Here is a 6,000-nt window from a genome sequence, read left to right as displayed (position 1 = left end):
TCATAATAACGTATCTGCACCAAAATGGTATAATTAAAAACGCCAGCTCAGCACGCAAAAAATAAGCCCTCAACCGACCCCAGATCATGAAAAATGGAGACTCTACGAGTATCGGAAAATGGCGCAATTTTTTTTTTTTTTTTAGCAAAGTTTGGAATTTTTTTTCACCACTTAGGTAAAAAATAAACTAGTCATGTTAGGTGTCTATGAACTCATAATGACCTGGAGAATCATAATGGCAGGTTAGTTTTAGCATTTAGTGAACCTAGCAAAAAAGCCAAGCAAAAAACAAGTGTGGGATTGCACTTTTTTTGCAATTTCACCGCACTTGGAATTTGTTTTCCGTTTTCTAGTACATGACATGGTAAAACCAATTATGTCGTTCAAAAGTACAACTCGTCCCGCAAAAAATAATCCCTCACATGGCCAAATTGACCAAAAAATAAAAAAGTTATGGCTCTGGGAAGGAGGGGAGTGAAAAACGAATACGGAAAAACGGAAAATCCCATGGTCATGAAGGGGTTAAATGGAAATGTGCAATGAAGAGACGTGATCCCTGTGTATCTGCAATTGATGCGGGTATTGTGATGACCACAGTTGCTTAATCTTCAGAGGTTTATAGTAGATGCCCCTGCTTAAATAAATGTACAACCTTTATAGGTATGGTTTTAAATAAATGCGGTCTAGTTTTCCCAGTGCACAATAAACTTACTGCTGGTGGGAGTAGCGCAGGATTCCGTTAGGTTAAGGTACTAAGATGACCGTCAGGTGCTGGCTGACAAGGATTACTGTGATTAGAATTGATTGCCCATATGTTGAGATGAGGAGAAATGCTCCCCTAGTATGTTGGAGCACTAATATGCCACAATTGCTATGTGCACATAAAATATGCTGTACTCACTGTGGTGCTGAGTGTGGAGGGATTAACCCTGATGAAGAGGGCCAGAGCCCTTGAAACACGTTGGTTGGCTGACTAGCTATACTAGCACACCTGTCCTCTTTAGCCCTGTAGTGTGGTGACATCACCAGTAGCTCCGCCCACCCTCTCCGACCGCTTCCTCAGCGCTGCATCCGGCCGGGGCACGCGAGGTCGCGCGGCTTCTGCCTCCACTCTCTCCTTAACCCACCGCTCTGCCATAGCGGTACACCTAGCGGTAGCTCAGACTTTACGGCACCGCTTCCCTCCTAGAGAACCTTTGGAGTATCATCAAGCAAAAGATCTATGAGGGTGGGAGGCAGTTCACATAAAAACAGCTCTGGGAGGCTATTCTGACTTCATGTAAAGAAATACAAGCAGAAACTCTCCAAAAACTCACAAGTTCATTGGATGCAAGAATTGTGAAGGTGATATCAAAGAAGGGTTCCTATGTTAACATGTAACTTGGCCTGTTAGGATGTTTTGGAGTTAACCCCTTAATCCCATATGACGTACTATCCCGTCGAGGTGGGGTGGGCCTTAATTCCCACCGACGGGATAGTATGTCATATGCGATCGGCCGCGCTCACGGGCCGTTCGCAGCCGGGTGTCAGCTGACTATCGTAGCTGACATCCGGCACTATGTGTCAGGAGGGGTCACGGACCCGGCACGGCACGGCACGGCACGGCACGGTCACGGACCCGGCACGGCACGGCCGGGTCACGGCACATTAACCAGCGGCACACTGAGATCAAACATGATCGCAGTGTTCCGGCGGTATAGGGAAGCATCGTGCAGGGGGGGCTCCCTGCGTGCTTCCCTGAGACTCCCGGAGCAACGCGATGTGATCGTGTTGCTCCGAGCATCTCTTACCTCCTATCCCTGCAGGCCCTGGATCCAAAATGGCCATGGGGCTGCATCCGGGTCCTGCAGGGACTACTTCCGGGTCCAGAGCAGGCGCTGGTAAGCCTGCAGCGCTGTAAGTCAGATCGCTGATCTGACAGAGTGCTGTGCAAACTGTCAGATCAGCGATCTGTGATGTCCCCCCCCTGGGACAAAGTAAAAAAGTAAAAAAAAAAATTCCACATGTGTAAAAAAATAAATTCCTAAATAAAGAAAAAAAATATATTATTCCCATAAATACATTTCTTTATCTAAATAATAAAAAAAAACAATAAAAGTACACATATTTAGTATCACCGCATCCGTAACGACCCAACCTATAAAACTGTCCCACTAGTTAACCCCTTCAGTGAACACCGTAAGAAAAAAAAAAAAACGAGGCAAAAAACAATGCTTTATTATCATACTGCCGAACAAAAAGTGGAATAACATGCGATCAAAAAGAAGGATATAAATAACCATGGTACCGCTGAAAACATCGTCTTGTCCCACAAAAAATGAGCCGCCATACAGCATCATAAGCACAAAAATAAAAAAAGTTATAGTCCTCAGAATAAAGCGATGCCAAAATAATTATTTTTTCTATAAAATAGCTTTATAGTATAAAAGCGCCAAAACATAAAAAAATGATATAAGTGAGATATCGCTGTAATCGTACTGACCCGAAGAATAAAACTGCTTTATCAATTTTAACAAACGTGGAACGGTATAAACGCCTCCCCCAATAGAAATTCATGAATAGCTGGTTTTTGGTCATTCTGCCTCACAAAAATCGGAATAAAAAGCGATCAAAAACTGTCACGTGTCCAAAAATGTAACCAATAAAAACGTCAACTCGTCCTGCAAAAAACGAGACCTCACATGACTCTGTGGACCAAAATAAGGAAAAATTATAGGTCTCAAAATGTGGAGACGCAAAAACTTTTTTGCTATAAAAAGCATCTTTTAGTGTGTGACAGCTGCCAATCATAAAAATCCGCTATAAAAAAACGCTATAAAAGTAAATCACCCCTTTAGTTAGGGAAAAATAATAAAATTAAAAAAATGTATTTATTTCCATTTTCCCATTAGGGTTAGGGCTAGGGTTGGGGCTAGGGATGGAGCTAAAGTTAGGGTTAGGGTTGGGGCTAAAGTTAGGGTTAGGGTTGGAGCTAAAGTTAGGGTTGGGGCTAAAGTTAGGCTTAGGGTTTGGATTACATTTACGGTTGGGATTAGGGTTGGGATTAGAGTTAGGGGTGTGTCAGGGTTAGGGGTGTGGTTAGGGTTACCACTGGGATTAGGGTTAGAGGTGTGTTTGGATTAGGGTTCCAGGTAGAATTGGGGAGTTTCCACTGTTCAGGCACATCAGGGGCTCTCCAAACGTGACATGGCGTCCGATCGCAATTCCAGCCAATTCTGCGTTGAAAAAGTAAAACAGTGCTCCTTCCCTTCTGAGCTCTCCCGTGCGCCCAAACAGGGGTTTACCCCAACATATGGGGTATCAGCGTACTCGGGACAAATTGGACAAGTTCTCTTGTTATCCTTGGGAAAATAAAAATTTGGGGGGCTAAAAATCATTTTTGTGGGGAAAAAAAAGATTTTTTATTTTCACGGCTCTGCGTTGTAAACTGTAGTGAAACACTTGGGGGTTCAAAGTTCTCACAACACATCTACATAAGTTCCTTGAGAGGTCTAGTTTCCAATATGGGGAGCAGATGCCTATCATCGCAACTGCTTATGAAATAACAGAAAGGTATGTATAACAACTTTTGGTGTCCATTTTCTCCTGTTACCCTTGGTAAAATAAAACAAATTGGAGCTGAAATAAATTTTGTGTGAAAAAAAGTTAAATGTTCATTTTTATTTAAACATTCCAAAAACTCCTGTGAAACACCTGAAGGGTTAATAAACTTCTTGAATGTGGTTTTGAGCACCTTGAGGGGTGCAGTTTTTAGAATGGTGTCACACTTGGGTATTTTCTATCATATAGACCCCTCAAAATGACTTCAAATGAGATGTGGTCCCTACAAAAAACATGGTGTAAAAATGAGAAATTTCTGGTCAACTTTTAACCCTTATAACTCCCTAAAAAAAAAAAAAATTTGGTTCCAAAATTGTGCTGATGTAAAGTAGACATGTGGGAAATGTTACTTATAAAGTATTTTGCGTGACATATCTCTGTGATTTACGGGCATAAAAATTCAAATTTGGAAAAATTGCGAAATTTTCAAAATTTTCGCCAAATTTGTTTTTTTTTCACAAATAAACGCAAGTTATATCGAAGAAATTTTACCACTCTCATGAAGTACAATATGTCACGAGAAAACAGTGTCAGAATTGCTAAGATCTGTTGAAGCGTTCCAGAGTTATAACCTCATAAAGGGACAGTGGTCAGAATTGTAAAAATTAGCCCGGTGAGTAACGTGCAAACCACCCTCGGGGCTTAAGGGGTTAAATAGTTTTTTTGTTCAGTGAATGTGACCTCCTAAGGCTGCAAATTCCACAAATGAGCATTTTCAGTTCTTTAAAACATATCAAATATTTAGAAATTCTAATGTTCCTAATAATTTGGAAATGTGCATTTTGAGTTTTTATTCATTTTGGAGATTATACTGTTATCATTGGGAGGTTTCTTCAATAAATTTCGATGTATACTCTAACGGGTGATGACTTTTATTAGACTGACTGTCATTTGCACCAACCATTTAGGAAAATCCGAGAAAAATATCATTTGCATAATAATTTGAAACATGGTGTTTATCAGACCTGGTGCCACCATGCTCGTCACAGTCAGCTCCGGAATCAGGCAGTGTAGGGAGAGTGTTGTGAACTCTGTTTCCGGGCTCCCTCCTGTGGTCATGAGTGGTACTGTGTGAGTTCTCTCTTTGGGCTCCTCCTGGTGGCTCTTTTTGTTATTTTGCAGGTTTCTGGCAGGATCAGCTGTCTCGTCATCTGCTAGTTAGGTTTCCTATTTAATCCACCTGGTCCTTCATTCCTTGCCTGTTGCCGTTATATTCGGTGCTATTCTGATTGCTCCTGTCTACATCCGTTATCAGTCTCTCCAAGAGAAGCTAGGTTCTGTTTGCTTATTTTTGCTCATCTGTGTTCAAGATGTTTCCTAGTATATGATGAGTTTTTGTCCAGCTTGCTAATATGTGATTTCCCTGCTTGCTGGTGCTCTGGGGTGCTGAGTTGCTCCCCCCACATCGTTAGTTGGTGTGGGGGTTCTCGCATTCTCTGCGTGGATATTTTTGAATAGGGTTTTTTACTGACCGCACAGATCCCTTGCTATTTTCTGCTATCTAGCGTTAGCGGGCCTCATTTGCTTAACCTGTTTCATCTCTGCGTTTGTCTTTTCCTCTTAACTCACCGTTATTATTTGTGGGGGGCATCTATATCTCTGGGGGATTTCTCTGAGGCAAGTGAGGTCTTTACTTTCTCTTTAGGGGTAGTCAGTTTCTCAGGCCGTGAAGAGACGTCTAGGATTTCAGGAAACATTCCACAGCTGCCTATACTGTGTGCGGTTAGGATCAGGTTTGCGGTTAGTCCAGTTACCACATCCCCAGAGCTCGTCCTATTATTTTCTACTTAGCTGGTTAGATTTGTGATCCTAAGCCACTAGGATCATAACAGTGCAACAGGCCAAAAGTGTTAAATGCATCGCAAAAGTGGGATAAGAGAAATCCTGAGTTCAATTTTTTTTTTTCTGCTCTGCAGTCTGTCCTGCTTCTCTCCTCCCCTTAATCTCTGGGTGGCTTTGAGTTCTGCTGCAGACATGGATATTCAGAGTCTGACTTCTAGTGTGGATCATCTTGCTGCAAGGGTGCAAAGCATTCAGGATTTTGTTGTTCACAGTCCTATGTCTGAGCCAAAAGTACCTATTCCTGAGTTTTTTTCTGGAGATAGATCTAGGTTTCTGAATTCTAAGAATAATTGCAAATTATTTCTTTCTTTGAGACCTCGTTCCTCTGGTGATTCCGCTCAGCAAGTTAGAATTGTTATCTCTCTGTTACGCGGCGACCCTCAAGATTGGGCCTTCTCCCTGGCGCCAGGAGATCCTGCATTGCTGAATGTGGATGCGTTTTTTCTGGCGCTTGGATTGCTTTATGAGGAACCTAATCTGGAGAACCAGGCAGAAAAGGCCTTGCTGGCTCTCTCTCAGGGTCAGAATGAAGTTGAGGTGTATTGTCAAAAATTTCGG

Source organism: Ranitomeya variabilis, chromosome 7 (assembly GCF_051348905.1).
Source record: "Ranitomeya variabilis isolate aRanVar5 chromosome 7, aRanVar5.hap1, whole genome shotgun sequence".
Classification (NCBI taxonomy): domain Eukaryota; kingdom Metazoa; phylum Chordata; class Amphibia; order Anura; family Dendrobatidae; genus Ranitomeya; species Ranitomeya variabilis.
The sequence above is the reverse complement of the archived record's forward strand: the minus strand, read 5'-3'. Positions refer to the sequence as shown.